Consider the following 17,008-nt stretch of genomic DNA (forward strand, 5'->3'; position numbering starts at 1 on the left):
TTTACCATTTTAACCATTTAAAACGTGTACAATTCACTGACATTCAGTACATTCATAATGTTGTGCAATCATCACCATTATCTATTTCCAGAACATTTTTATCAATGCAAAAGGAAATCCTGTAAGTAGTAACTCCTCATTTCCCCTTCCTCCAAGCCCCTGGCAACTACTGATGTGCTTTCTGTCTCTATGGATTTGCCTCTTCTGGAAAGTTTACATAAATGGAATCATACAGTGTGTACCTTTTGTATCTCACTTCTTTCACTTAGCATAATGTTTTCAAAATTCATCCATGTTGCAACCATGTATCAGTACTTCATTCCTTTTTTGACTGAATTATTTATCATTGTATGATACAGTGGGTTGAATAGTGACTCCAAAAAGATATGCCATGTCTTAACTCCCAGAACCTGTGAATGTTACCTTATTTGGAAAAAAGGATCTTTGCAGATACAATTAAACTGAGAGTCTCAAGACGAGAACATCCTGGACTATTCAGTGAGTCCTAAATCCAATGACAACTGTCCTTATAAGAGACAGAAGAGGATAAGACACAGAAAAGCACAGGACCATGTAAAGACAGAAGCAGAGATTGGAGTGATGAAGCCAACAAAGCCAAGGGATCCCTAGAGCCAGCAAAAGCTGGAAGAGACAGGAAGAATTCTTCCCTATAGCCTTTGGAGGGAGTGTAGTCCCCTGACACCTTAATTTTAAACATCACGCTTCCAGGATTGTGAGGGAATAAATTTCTGTTGTTTTAAGCTACTCAGTTTATGATAATTTGTTATGCCAGTACTAGAAAACTAATACATATGAATATATATATTACATTTTATTTATTTATATATTTATTACATTTTATTATATCCATTTATTTATCCATTCATGAGTTTTAAAAAAAATTATTGGAACATAGTTGATTTACAATGTTGTGTTAGTTTCAGGAGTACAGCAAAGTGATTCAGTTATACATATACATGTTTTCATTCTTTTTCAGATTCTTTTCCCAGATAGGTTATTACAGAATATTGAGTAGGGTTCCCGTGCTATACAGTAGGTCCTTGTTGATTATCTGTTTTGTATATAGTAGTGTGTGTATATTAATCCCAAGCTCCTGATTTATCCCTCCCACCGATGTTTCCCCTTTGGTAACCATAAGTTTGTTTTCGATATCAGTAGGTCTGTTTCTGCTTTGTAAATAAGTTCATTTGTATCATTTTTAAAAATTAGATTCCACATATGAGTGATATCATATGATATTTGCCCTTCTCTCTCCGACTTACTTCACTTAGTATGACAATCTCTAGGTGCATCCATGTTGCTGCAAATGGCAAAATTTTGTTCTTTTTTATGGCTGAGTAATATTCCATTGTATATATGTACCACATCTTCTTTATCCATTCCTCTGTCGATGGACATTTAGGTTGCTTCCGTGTCTTGGCTATTGTAAATAGTGCTGCAGTGTGCATTGGGGTATATGTATATTTTCGAATTATGGTTTTATCCAGATATATGCCCAGGAGTAGGATTGCTGGATCATATGATAGCTCTATTTTTAGTTTTATAAGGAACCACCCTACTGTTCTTCATAGTGGTTGTACCAATTTACATTCCCACCAACAGCATAGGATGGTTTCCTTTTCTCCACACCATCTCCAGCATTTATTGTTTGTAGACTTTTTGATGATGACCATTCTAACCAATGTGAGGTGATACCTCATTGTCATTTTGATTTGCATTTCTCTAATAATTAGCAATGTTGAGCATCTTTTCATGTGTCTCTTGGCCATCTGTAAGTCTTCTTTAGAGAACTGTCTGTTTAGGTCTTCTGCCCATTTTTTTGATTGCGTTGTCTGGGTTTTTTTTTGATATTAAGCTGTATGAGCTGTTTGTATACTTTGGAGATTAATCCCTTGTTGGTCACTTTGTTTGCAAATATTTTCTCCCATTCTGTGGATTGTCTTTTCATTTTGTTGATGGTTTCCTTTGCTGTGCAAAAGCTTGTAAGTTTAATTGGGTCCCATTTGTTTATTTTCGTTTTGATTTTCATTCCTCTAGGAGGTGGATCAAAAAAGATATTGCTGTGATTTACGTCAAAGAGTGTTCTGCCTATGTTTACCTCTTAAGAGTTTTATAGCATCCAACCTTACATTTAGGTCTTGGATTCATTTTGAGTTTATTTTTGTGTATGGTGTTAGAGAATGTTCTAATTTCATTCTTTTACATGTAGCTGTCCAGTTTTCCGAGTACCACTTATTGAAGAGACTGTCTTTTCTCCATTATATAGTCTTGCCTCCTTTGTCATATGTTAATTGACCATAGGTGCATGGGTTTATTTCTGGACTTTCTATCTTGTTCCATTGATCAATATTTCTGTTTTTGTGCCAGTACCATACTGTTTCGATTACTGTAGCTTTGTAGTATAGTCTGAAGTCAGGGAGCCTGATTCCTCCAGCTCTGTTTTTCTTTCTCAGGATTGCTTTGACTATTTGGGGTTATCCCTTCATGAGTTGTTGGACACTTGTATTGTTCCTCACTTTTTTACTATTGTTAATAGTGCTGTTATGAACATTTGTGTGCAAAGTTTTGTTTAATCACCTGTTTTCAATTCTTTGTTTATATACCCAGGAGTGGAATTGCTGAGTCATATGGTAATTCTATGTTTAACTTTTTTAGGAACACGAAACTATTTTCTATAATAGCTGCCCCATTTTACATTCCAATTTCTCCACATTCTTGTGAACACTTGTTATTTTCCTATTTACAAAATATGTAGTCTTCCTAGTGGTTGTGAAGTGGTATCTCATTGTGGCTTTGATTTGTATTTCAGTAATGGATAATGGTGTTGAACCTCTTCTCATGTGTTTACTGGCCATTTGTATATCCTTTAGAGATATGTCTATTCAAATCCTTTGCCCATTTTTTTTTTTTTTGCTGCACTGGGTCTTTGTAGCTGCATGCAGGCTTTCTCTAGTTGCAGTGAGTGGGGGCTAGTCTTCATTGTGGTGTGCAGGCTTCTCATGGCAGTGGCTTGTTTTGGAGCATGGGCTCTAGGCATGCAGGCTTCAGTAGTTGCAGCACGTGGGCTCAGTAGTTGTGGTGCACAGGCTCTAGAGCATGCAGGCCTCAGTAGTTGGGCATGTGGGCTCAGTAGTTGCAGCTCTCAGGCTCTAGAACATGGGCTCAGTAGTTGTGGTGCATGGGCTTAGTTGCGCCGTGGCTTGTGTGATCTTCCCAGACCAGGGATCGAACCTGTGTCCCCTCCACTGGCAGGCAGATTCTTAACTACTGGACCACAAGGGGAGTCCCTTTGCCCATTTTTCAGTTGGATTTTTTGTCTTTTTATTGTTGAGTTTTAAGAGTTCTTTATATATTCTGCATACTAGACCCATATCAGATAATATGATTTGCTTTCTCCCATTCTGTGGGTTGTCTTCTTTCTTGATGGTGTTTTTTGAAGCACAAATGCTTTTAAATTTTGATGAAGTCCATTTTATCAGCTTTTTACTTTGGTTGCTTGTGCTTTAGGTGTCATACCTACCCAAAGTCATGAAGACTTACCTCAGTGTTTTCTTCTAAGAGTTTTATGGTTTTAGCACTTACGTTTAGGCTTTTGATCCATCATGAGTTAATTTTGTATGTAAGGTAAGGGTTCAACTTCATTCTTTTGCATGTGGATATCTAATTATCCCAGCACTATTTGTTGAAAAGACTGTTCTTTCTGCATTTAATTGCCTTCACACTGTTGTCAAAAATCAGTTGACCACAGATGTATGGATTCACTTCTGGACTCTCAGTTCTGTTCCATTGATCTGTATGTCTATTCTTATGCCAGTATCACACTGCTTTAATGGTAAGTAGCTTTTTATTACGTTTTGAAATCAATAAATGTGAGTTCTTCAACTCATTTTGAATATTGTTTTGGCTATTTGTGTTACCTTGAAATTCTGTATGAATTTTAGGATCAGCTGTTCAGTTTATGCAAAAAGGCCATTGGGATTTTGATTGGGATTGAACTGAATCTGTAGATTTCTTTGGGGAGTATTGCCTTCCTAATAATATTTTATTTCAATCCATGAACAAGGGATGTCTTTCAACTTATTTGTCTTTTTTTTTTTTTGGTTGCACCAGGTCTTGGTTGTGGCAGGCAGGCTCCTTAGTTGTGGCTTGCCAGCTCCTTTACTTGCAGCACGTGTGCTCCTTAGTAGCAGCCAGTGGTATCCTTAGTTGTAGCTCAAGGGCTTCTTAGTTGTGGCTCAATGGCTCCTTAGTTGAGGCACATGTGCTCCTTAGTTGCGGCTCGTGGGCTCCTTAGTTGTGACATGTGAACTCTTAGGTGCAGCATGCATGCGGGACCTAATTCCCTGACCAGGGATTGAACCCGTGTCCCGTGCACTGGGAGGCGGATTCTTAACCACTGCACCACCAGGGATGTCCCAATCAATGTATTTAAGTCTTCTTTAATTTCTTTCAGCAATGGTTTGTAGGTTTCAGTGTACGAATCTTGTACTTTTGTGATAAATTTATTCCTCAGTATTTTATTCTTTTTTATTCTATTTTAAATGGCATTATTTCCTTAATTTTATTTCAGATATTCATTGCTAGTGTATAGAAATACAACTAAGGACTTCCCTGGTGGCACAGTGGATAAGTCTCCACACTCCCAATGCAGGGGGTCTGGGTTCGATCCCTGGTAAGGGAACTAGATCCCACATGCATGCCACAACTAAGGAGCCCACTTGCTGCAACTAAGGAGCCTGGGAGCCGCAACTAAGGAGCCCACCTGCTGCAACTAAGGCCTGGTGCAACCAAATAAATGAATAAATTAATATTAAAAAAAAGAAATCTAGCCTTAAAAAAAAGAGAAAGAAATACAACTAGTTTTTGTGTGTGCTTGGATTTTGATTGGGATTGCATTGAATCTGTAGGTCAATTGAGGGAGAATTAACATCTTAACAATATTGAGCCTTATAATCCATGAACATAGCCTCCATTATATGGGTCTTCTTTGATTTTTTTAATGAGATTTTTTTGTTATTGTAGTTTTCAGCATACAGAACATTTACATATTTTGTTACATTTATGCCTAAATACTTCATGTTTTTGTGCTATTATAAATGGTACCCTTTTTTGAATTCCGTTTTCCAGTTGTTCCTTGATAGTATATACAAATACAATTAATTTTCTATTTTGACTTTTTATCCTGTGACCTTGCTTAACTATTAGTTCATTCTAGTAACTATGTTAAAATTGCTTCAGAATTTTTTATGTAGACAAGCATGTCTACAAATAGGGACAGTTTTATTTCCAATCTGTAGGCCTTTTATTTCACTTTCTTTTTTTTTTGTTTTTGCAGTACACAGGCCTCTCACTGTTGTGGCCTCTCCCGTTGTGGAGCACAGAGTCCGGACGTGCAGGTTCAGTGGCCATGGCTCATGGGCCCAGCCGCTCTGCGGCATGTGGGATCTTCCCGGACTGGGGCACAAACCCATGTTCCCTGCATCGGCAGGTGGACTCTCAACCACTGCACCACCAGGGAAGCCCTATTTCACTTTCTTACCTTATTGCACTGGCTATGACCTAGAGTATGATAGTGAATAGGAATGGTGAAGGCATATCTTTGTCTCACTTTCAATCTTAGGGAGAAGCATTCAGTTTTTCATCATTAAATATGATATAAGCTAAAAATTTTATGCAGATGATTTTTGTCAGGTTATGAGTATTTCTTTCTCTTCCTAGTTTGCTAACAGTATCATAAACGGAGGTTGAATTTGTTAAATGCTTTTTCTTTAACTACTGACATAATCAGTCATACAGCATTTTTCTTCTTTAGTCTGTTGATGTCATGAATTATTTACATTAAATCAGTTTTAAATGTTGAACTCACTTTGCATTCCTTGGATGAACCCCAGTTAGTCATGATGTTGTCCTTTTGATATATTGATGGGTTCTATTTGCTAATATTTTGTTGTAGATTTTTGTGTCTAAGTTCATGGGAATGTTGGTCTGTAGTTTTCTTTCCCTATAGTGTTTTTCTCTGGTTTTGTTATCAGGGCAATTCTGACCTCATAAAATAAGTTGGAAAGTGTTCTCTTCTGTTCTTTTTTCCAGAAGAGTTTGTGTAGAATTTCTATTATTTCTTCCTTAAATGTTTGGTAAAATCCACCAATGAACCCATTTGTGCCCAGGATTTTCTTTGTTGGAATACAGTTTAATAAGTGTAGAATTATTCAGGTTGCTTATTTCTTCTTGCATGAGCTTTTGGTAGTTTGTGGAGTTTTTCCACTTCATCCAAGTTGAATTTATTGATATCAGAGTAGTCTATAGTGATAGCCCTTCTTTCATCCTTAATAATGGGTAAATTGTATCTTCTTGTTTTCAATATCAGTCTGACTAGAAGTTTGTGTTTTATTGATCTTTTTCAAGAAAATTAACTTTTGGTTTCATGGGTTGTCTCTATTGTTTCTGTTTCCAGTTTCATTGATTTCTGCCCTTACCAAATAATTCCCTTCCTTCTGCTTGCTTTGTATTTAATTTGCTCTTTCTCTGTACTCTAACAAAGGTTAGATTGTTGATTGGAAACTTTTCTTCTATTCTAATATAAACATTAATGGCAAACAATTCCTTGTAAGCACTGCTTTGGCTGTATCATGCAAAAAATTTAATAAGAGTTTTTATATTGGGATAATTTTAGATTCATAGAACAGTTGCAAAGATAGTACAAAGAGTTACCATGTATATAATTTCACCCATTTTCCCCTAATGCTAACAATCTATACAGCCCTGGTATATTTTTCAAAACTAAGAAATTAACATTGGTATATTAATATTAAGATCCAGACTTTATTCAGATTTCACCATCTTATCTTCTAATGTCCTTTTTCTGTTCCAGGACCCAATCCAGGGTACCACAGTGCATTTAGTCACCATGTCTTCTTCATTTATTGCTTCCTTGTTTTCAGTGGCATTAAAAACTTTAAAGCATACTGGTCAAGTATTTAATAGGATGGCCATCAACTTAGGTTTGTCTGTTTTCTTATGATTAGACTGAAGTTATGGGTTTTGGAGCAGAATGTGCTCTTCTTATTGTATCATTTTAGAGGAACATGACATCATCATTACTTACTATTGGTGACAAATCTTGATCACTTGGTCATGGTCGTCACATAATTTTTTTTTTTTTTTTTTTGCGGTACGTGGGCCTCTCACTGTTGTGGCCTCTCCTGTTGCGGAGCACAGGCTCCGGACGCGCAGGCTCAGCGGCCATGGCTCACGGGCCTAGCCGCTCCACGGCATGTGGGATCTTCCCGGACCGGGGCACAAACCCATGTCCCCTGCATCGGCAGGCAGACTCTCAACCACTGCGCCACCAGGGAAGCCCTTCATAAATTTTAATATGTTATGTTTTCATTTAAATTCAATTCACAATGTTTTCTAATTTCCTTTATGACTTCCACTTGACTCATGAGTTATTTACAAGCATGTTGCTTAATTACCAAATGTTTGGGGATTTTCCACATATGTTTCTATTTTTTACTTCTAACTCTATTCTGTCATAGTCAAGAGACATACTCTGTATGATTTTGGTTTTAAATTTGTTCAGGATTGTTTTATGGCAAAGAATTATGGTATACTTGGTGAATGTTTCATGTGCACTTGAAAAGAATGTGTATTTTGTTGTTGTTGGGCTGAGAGTACTATAAACATCAACTAGGTTAAGTTGGTTGATAGTGTTGTTTAGATTTTGTATAGCCTTATTTATTTTGTTTGTTCTATTACTGAGGAGTGTTGAAGTCTAACTACAAATGTGAATCCTGTCTGTTTCCACTCAGTTCTGGCAGTTTTTGCTTCATGTGTTTTGAAACTCTTTGTTAGGTGTATACACATCTAAGATTATCTTCTTGGTTAATCTACCCCTTTTTCATCATATAATGTCCCTCTTGTACCAAGTATTACTTCTTCTTCTGAAGTCTGTTTTGTCTGGTATTAATATAGCCACTCCAGCTGTCTTTTAATTGTGTCTTAATAGTATATCATTTTCCCATTATTCTACTTTTTAAAAATTAATAATTTTTTAGAGAAATTTTAGGTTTACAGGAAAACTGAGCAGAAAATATAGTCTTCCCATTTACCTCCTTCCCCCCTCAAACACACAGTTTCTGCTATTATTAACATCTTGCCTTAGTGTGATACATTTGTTATAGTTCATCAGCAAATATTGATACATTATTATTAACTAATGCCCATAGTTTACAATAGGGTTCACTTCTGGTCTTCTACAGTCCTGTGGGTTTTTACAAATATATAATGACATGCACCTACCATTACTGTATCATACTGAATAGTTTAACAGCCCTAATCTAATAATGCGCTGTGCTCCACCTATTCATTTATTCTGCCTCCCTCCTTGAACTTTTGGCCACCATTGATCTTTTCACTATCTCCAAGGTTTTGCCTTTTCTAGAATGTCATGTAATTGGAGTCATACATTATGTAGGCTTTTCAGATTGGCTTCTTTCACTTAGCGATATGCATTTTAGATTCCTCCATGTCTTTTCATGTCTTGATGGCTCATTTCTTTATATTGATAAATAATATTTTGTTATATGGATATACAGCAGTTTGTTTATACACCTATTGAAGGACATCTTGGATGCTTCCAGGTTTTGACAATTATGAATAAAGCTGCTGTAAACATTTATATTCAGGTTTTTGTGTGGACATAAGTGTTCAGCTCACTTGGGTAAATACCAAGGAGCACAATTTCTGGGTCCTATGGTAAAACTATTTTTAGCTTTGTAAGAAACTGCCAAACCATCTTCCCAAGTGACTATTCCATTTTTCATTCCCACTAGCAATAAATAAGAGTTCCTGTTGTTCCATGTTCTCATTAGCATTTGGTGCTGGTGGTGGTTTGGTTTTTCAGCATTCTAATAGGTGTTATTAGTATTTAGTATCTCATTGTTTTAATTTGTAATTCCCTAATGACATATAATGTTGAGCATCTTTTCATGCTTACTTGCCTTCTATATATCTTCTTTGATTAGGTATTTGTTCAGATACTTTGCCCATTTTTTAATTGGGTTGTTCGTTTTCATATTGTTGAGGTTTAAGAGTTCTTTGTATATTTTGGATAACAGTTCTTTATCACATATTTATTTTGCACATATTTTTCCCCAGTCTGAGGCTTGTCTTTTGTTCTCTTGCCATTATTTTACTTTTAACCTATCTTTGATTCTATTTTATTTTTTTGTTAAATAAATTTATTTATTTATTTATTTATTTTTGGCTGCGTTGGGTCTTCCTTGCTGCACACAGGCTTTCTCTAGTTGTGTCAAGTGGGGGCTACTCTTCGTTGCAGTGCACAGGCTTCTCATTGCAGTGGCTTCTCTTGTTGCAGAGCACGGGCTCTAGGTGCACAGGCTTCAGTAGTTGTGGCACATGGGCTCAGTAGTTGTGGCTCACGGGCTCTAGAGCACAGGCTCAGTGGTTGTGGCACACGGGCTTAGTTGCTCTGTGGCACGTGGGATCTTCCCAGACCAGGGCTCGAACCCATGTCCCCTGCATTGGCAGGCAGATTCTTAACCACTGTGCCACCAGGAAAGTCCCTCTATCTTTAATTTTAAAGTAGGTTTATTGTACACAGCATGTAATTGTCTTGCTTTTGACAATTTGACAGTCTCTGTTGTTTGTGTGTTTAGACAATTTATATTTAATATAATTATGATAGAGTTGGATTAAAATCTACCATTTTTCTAGTTGATTCCTATTTGTTCCATCTGTTCTTTGTTCTGTTTTTCTCTTTTTCTGCCTACTTTTGGATTGACTATTTTTTATTATTCTCTTTTATCTCCATTATTAGCTTATTATTTGTACCACTTTTTAACAAATTTTAGTGATCCTAGAGTTCATAATATACTCCTTTTAATTAACTAAAATCATTCTTTGAGTAATACTGTACTACTTCATGTATAGTTTAAGAACCTTATAGTAATACTTCCATTTTCTTTCTCCCAATTTTGTGCCATAGTTGTCATACATTTTACTTTATTGTATGCTCTAATTCCATAATACTTTGCTATTACTTTTGCTTTAAATAGTCAATTATCTTTTAGGACATTTAAAATATGAAAAAATATCTTTTATGTTTATCTTCATTTATTCTTTCCCAGACACCTTTATTTCTTTGTGTAGATCTAAGTTTTTTAGGGCAGAACTGTGGGTAGTAAATGATCAACTTTTATTTATTTGAAAAGATGTTTCATACTTCTCATTTCCAGTCCAGCATATAAGGAACTTAGAAGTTGCCATTTCATCCTAACAACAATAAAAGGTGAACACACTAAAAAATCAACAACTCTGCTTAGATCCATCAGAGAAGTGAGGTCACAGGGCAAACCTCTGCACCATAAATTGGAACAACACAGGTAGATAGAATCACAACTTACTATAGCAGAAATCTACCTCCATGAGAATGAGTACTGGGATTGAAAAATCTTAACTGTGATTAACAAGTTCCTAGAGGCTCAGCGTGGACAAGATTGAGACATAAAAAAAAACTCCAGGAGATCCTAGTCATCAGAAGGCTCTCATACTTTCCTGAGCTTTACCTGCAGGAACCTGCCAGGTTCTCACAGTGAAGATCACAGAAAAATCCTCTCACACTTCAGGCAGGGGTAGAGAAAAAGGAACCATTTTGAATTGTGCCAGAGCATTCGGTTCTTAACAAGGCCTGCTCTCAGGAGAATCTATTTTACCAGAGCTGGGGTTTTATCAGGGCCTAACGAACCTGGGGAAGGGGAATACCCAACTCCAGCTGTCTCTAGCCTTCCATGTGGGGGAAGGGAAATACCAACTGCAACACCTTCTAGCCATCCTCTCCTGCCTAAGGGGGGAAAAAACTGAGAAGCATTGGTGAAGCTGACAGTCCACAGGTGCAGGATCACCAAAAGACTGACACCTAATCATGGGATTATAACATGCTTCCACTCTCTCCTTACCACTGCATTACTAAAGGCCTACTCACCGCGGTTCCTTTTACCCAATACATCATGTCCTTCTTTCAACAAAAGACTATCAGTATACTAGAAGGGGGGAAAAAAACCCAGTTTGCCAAGACAGAGTAAACATCAGAACCAGACCCAGATATGGCAGGGATGTTGGACTTACCAGACCGTAAATTTAAAACAACTGTGATTAATATGTAAAGGGCTCTAAAGGAAAAAATGGAAAACACACAAGACCAGATGGGTAATAAAAGCAGAGAGATGGAAACTCTAAGAAAGAATCAAAAGAAAATGTTAGAAGTAAAAAATACTGTAACAGAAATCAAGAATACCTTTGATAGGCTCATCAGGGTACTGGACACAGACAAGGAAAGAAACAGTGAGCTTGCAGGTATGTCAATAGAAATTTCCCAAAATGAAAAGCAAATGGAAAAAGGCCTTTAAAAATAATGGAATATCCAGGAACTGTGCGACAACTACAAAAGGTGTAAAAAACACATTATCAGAGTCCAAAAGAAGAAAGAGAGAAAGGAGCAGGAGAAATATATGAAGGATTAATGACTAAGAACTTCCTCAAATTAATTTCAGACACCAAACCATAGATCCAGGATACTCAGAGAATGACAAGCATGAAAAATACTAAAAAAAAACCCTACACTTAGGTATATCATATTCAAACTGTAGAAAATCAAAGATAAAGAAAAAAATCTTCAAAGAAGTCAGAGGAAAAAATAACTTACCAGAAGTGGTATAGTATTATTTGAAAGTGGACTTGGATTAATTGTAAATGTATATTGCAAACTCTAGAGTAACCACTAAGAAAAGGTTATTTTTTTAAGCAGTATATCAAGTATACATCAATAAAGCTGTAAAAAATTTTAATTGATATGCTAAGAAAGGAGAGAAAATGGAATTATATAAAATCCTCAATTAAAACCTCAAAAGGCAGAAAAGAGTGGAAGACAACAACAGGAACAAAGAACAAGGGCAACAAATGGAAAATAGTAACAAATATAGTAGGTATTAATCAAACTATGTCAGTAATGACTTTACAGCTACCTTGGAAGACAGTTTGGCAGTTTCTTAAAAAAATAAACATTGTGTTACTGTACCATCCAGCAATCACAACTCCTTGGTATTTACCTAAATGAGTTAAACCTTATATTCACATTTCAAAAGCCTGCACACGAACGTTTATAGCAACTTTATGCATAATTGCCAAAACTTGGAAGCAACCAAGATGTCCTTCAGTAGGTGAATTGATAAACTGTGGTGCATCCAGACAGTGGACTATTACTCAGGGCCAGAAAGAAATGAGCTATCAAGTCATGAAAAGACATGGAGGCATCTTAAATGCACATTGCTAAGCAAAAGAAGCCAAACTGAAAAGGCTACATAGTGTATGACTGCAACTACATGGAATTCAGGGAAACTCAAAACTTACAGAGACAGTAAGAAGATCAGTAGTTGCTAGGGGTTGGGGGAAGGAGGGATGAATAGGCAGAGCACAGTGGGTTTTTAGGGCAGTGAACTATTCAGCATGATACTATAATGGTGGATACATATCATTATATATTTGTGCAAACCCATAGAATGTACAACAGCAAGAGTGAACCCTAATGTAATCTATGGACTTTAGGTGATAATGATGTGTCAATTCAGGTTCATCGATTTTTGCACATGTGAAAAATTGCAATGTAAAAAAATTTTGCACGGCTGTGGTATAAGATGTCAGTACTGGGAGAGGTGTGCATGTGTAAGGGCAGGGAATGTCTAGGAACTCTCTGTACTTTCTGGTCAATTTTGCTGTGAACCTAAAACTGCTCTAAAAAAATAAAGTCTATTTTCTGGGAAGTTATTTTTTTTTCCTTCAATTTAAAAGACTTTCATTGGGTGTTAAATCCTGGTTGACAGCTTTTTTTCTTTCAACACTTTGAAGATCTCACTCCATTATTTTCTGGAGTACATAGTTTATGAATATGTCTGCTATAATTTTTAATCTTTGTTTTTCTGTGTGTAATGTTTCTTTTTTGTCTTGCTGCCTTCAAGATTTTTCTCTTTGTCTTTGGTTTTCAGCAGTTTGAATATGATATGTCTAAGTGTGATTTTTGGGGAGGTAGTATTTATCCTGCTTGTGATTTCTGAGCTTCTTGTATCTCTAGTTTATATTTTTCATTGTTTTCTGAAAATTCTTGCCTAACCTATCTTTAAATGTTTATTTTTTTTCTTTAATTATATTTCTTCCTTCTAGGATTCTAATTACACATATATTAGACCACTTGATATTGTCTCATAGCTCCTGGATTCTCTGTTCTGGTTTTTTACACACCTTTTTCTCTTTGTGTTTACATTTGAGTAATTTCTATTGCCCTATCTTCAGGTTCCCTGATTCTTTCCTTGGCTGTGTTGAGTCTACAATGAGTCTGTCAAAGGCATCCTTCAGCTGTCTTATTGTATTTTTTATTTCTAGAATTTCCATAGTGTAATATCATGATGTAAATATGATTTTTTTCTGGAAGTATGCACATTTCTTCTTTTTGTAAGCCATTAGTGTGCAGAATTGAGTCAATTTAGTTAGTATGTGACCTGGGTTTGAGATCATTTTTGGTTATTATATTTGCCTTCAGTGTACTTTCAGCTTCAAAACACTTTTCTTAGGTAGGGGTGAAGTTTCCAGAAGTTTTGTGTTTTTTAAATACTCCTGCTTCACCTGCAGCTTTGAGACTTCTCAGTGGACTTGCACCTCAGAAGGATTTTCTTGATGCATTCTTGCCCCTCCCCAGCAGTAGTCTTCTTTCGCCTGGTATTCATGCTTGCTAGCCTAGTGGTGGAGACCAGTAGGGATCCTGTGTTGTCCTGGTCCAGCCCCAGTTATAGACAGTTTGCAAACTCTATTGCCCTGTGGGATGTCAGGAAATTATCTGGCCCCAGATCTTTAGAAGTGTTCTACCATTGTGGGAGAGGCATTATACTTTTTCCTGCCCAAGATCCACCAAAGATACAAGGAAGAGTTTTGAATGTCATGGAGAGGAGGGTCAAGATCACTGAGAAAGCTCCAGGGACAGGAATAATCTTTCTTGTGAGCATCCAGTGAAGGTCTTTGGAGAAGAGATGTGAGAGGTGTGAATTTCCCTTCTGTCTCTGACTCCCAGGAGTCCCATACTCTCACATAACCCATACTTTGCCTTTAGCAATTTATTTAAAAGTTTTATGTGAATTCTTCTTATCTTCTTCTGTGGTACCCAGTGTTTCATCCTTTTGTGTTCTGCCACAGGTGAACATGTGCTTTTTTATTGCTCTATGACTCAGATCTCTGATGGATTCAGGAAAAGTTACCATTTTGTAGTTTATCCGGTTATTGTTGTTGTTGTTAGGGTGTGAGCAGTACTCTTCCCAGCTTTCTCCATCCTGGAATTCTTCTTTGTGTTTTGAGGAATTTTTTCCCTAATCCATTCCATATGTATTTAATATGTAGCATGATAACTGATGTTTCCTTTCATTTACTTGCAATTTTGATTCCCTCTTTGACTTACAGTTATTTAGATAGTGACTTAAAATTTTTTTTTAAAAATATTTATTTATTTGGCTATGCCGGGACTTAGTTGTGGCGTGCGGGATCTTTGTTGCAGCATGTGGGATCTTCAGTTGCAGCATGAGGGATCTTTTAGTTGCAACATGCAGTATCTTTAGTTGAGGCATGCGAACTCTTAGTTGCAGCATGTGAACTCTTAGGTGCGGCAGGGTATGCAGGATCTAGTTCCCTGACCAGGGATCGAACCTGGGTCCCCTGCATTGGGAGTGCAGAGTCTTAGCCACTGGACCACTAGGGAAGTCCCTAGATAGTGACTTTTAAAAGTCACTATCATTCTTATGACTTTTTGGCCACAAAATATATTCAATACTTATAGGATATAGTGTTTAATATCTCTATTAAGCCAAGTTTATTAATTATTAATAATAGTCAAGTTCTCTATATCTTTATTTGCTTGATCTGTTAAGTATGTTAAGGTATCCATTGCGACAATAGCTTTACACGTTTTTGGTTTTTTTTAAATTACCTTTCTTTCTTCCTGGCTGTTTTAGTTATTTTGTAAGCTGTTTTTCAGCCCAGAAATATTCATGAATGTCTTCGTTTTGGAATATCATAACAAAATAACCCTCTGATTTCATTTAGTTGTTTTTTTCTATTACAACTTCTGATTTCTTCTTGTTTCATGTATCTTTGGCCATCTCTTTATTTTTAATCTGTTTTGTCCATATCCACTGAAAACTCAAGGGCATGTTTACTGTCCTCCCTTCCCTAGACTACTGATATAGGCTTCTCATTGGTCTCCTCGCTTCTCCTTTTACCTTACTATAATCCATTCTCCACTCAGCAGCCAGAGTAATAATTTTCCAGCTGAAAGCTCTCCTGTGGCTTCTCTCACACTTACACTTCTTACCATGGCTTATGTTAAGTAATGTACCCCAGCCTATCTCTCCAACCTCATCTCATCCGACTCTCCCCTTTGCTCCCTATGCTCTAGCCATGCTGGCTTTATATCATTTCCTAAACCATGCCGTGTTTTTACTTCAGGGCTTTTACACAAGGTAGTTTCTCTACCTAGAAGGCTTCTTACCATGACTAATGCCCCCTTTTGCTTCAGAACTAAGTGCATTTGTCACCTCACAGAATTCTCCCTGACTACTCAATCTAAAGTAGCCATTCTATCACCAAGTCACTCTATTATGTTGCTTTATTTTTTTTCTTTAAAGCATTTACTAATATCTAAAATATTTTTAATCATTTATTTGTGGGACTCAGTGAGAGTGGGTACCTTGTGTGAGCTGTTTTCTGTTGTATCCCTGGCACCTGTAACCCTGTATATCTCAGGGAAGTTTTCTTCAGCTATTTCTCTAGGTCTTCATTTAATCAGTTTTCTCCTTCTAAAATTTCTTCTGTACTCACTTATCTTGTCTGGAGTTTTCTTCTAGATGTCATAATTTTCTTCTTTTATGTGTTTCCTTGAATTTCTCAGAATTTCTTTTTAAGTTTGCTCACTAATACACTGATTCTGTTTTCTGTAGTACATAGTTCTTATGTTTACTGCTTCCATTGACATATAAAATCCTCGATTCTGTAATCACATTTTTTCTCTCCGCAATTTTTTCATTGATTATATTGTTCCTCTTGATGCAATGTCCTTTTGGAATTTGTTGGAAAAGTTATTCCTCAGGTTGGGTCACTTTTTTTGAACTGCTAAATTTTTTTTGTTTTGAATTTTATTTTATTTTTTTATACAGCAGGTTCTTATTACTTACCCATTTTATACATATTAGTGTATATATGTCAATCCCAATCTCCCAATTCATCACACCACGACCTCTGCTGCTTTCCCCCTTGGTGTCCATACATTTGTTCTCTACATCGGTGTCTCAATTTCTGCCCTGCAAACTGGTTCATCTGTACCATTTTTTCAGTTCCACATATATGCGTTAATATACGATATTTGTTTTTCTCTTTCTGACTTACTTCACTCTATACGAAAGTCTCTAGATCCATCCACGTCTCAACAAATGACCCAGTATCGTTCCTTTTTATGGCTGAGTAATATTCCACTGTATATATGTACCACATCTTTATCCATTCGTCTGTCAGTGGGCATTTAGGTTGCTTCCATGACCTGACTATTGTAAACAGTGCTGCAGTGAACATTGCGGTGCATGTGTCTTTTAGAATTACGGTTTTCTCTGGGTATATGCCCAGTAGTGGGATTGCTGGATCATATGGTAATTCTATTTTTAGTTTTTTAAGGAACCTCCATACTGTTCTCCATAGTGGCTGTATCAATTTACATTCCCACCAACAGTGCAAGAGGATTCCCTTTTCTCCACACCCTCTACAGCATTTGTTTGTAGATTTTCTGATGATGCCCATTCTAACTGCTGTGACGTAGTACCTCATTGTAGTTTTGATTTGCATTTCTCTAATAATCAGTGATGTTGAGCAGCTTTTCATGTGC

This window comes from Neophocaena asiaeorientalis, unplaced genomic scaffold (assembly GCF_003031525.2).
Source record: "Neophocaena asiaeorientalis asiaeorientalis breed wild unplaced genomic scaffold, Neophocaena_asiaeorientalis_V1.1 scaffold599, whole genome shotgun sequence".
Classification (NCBI taxonomy): domain Eukaryota; kingdom Metazoa; phylum Chordata; class Mammalia; order Artiodactyla; family Phocoenidae; genus Neophocaena; species Neophocaena asiaeorientalis.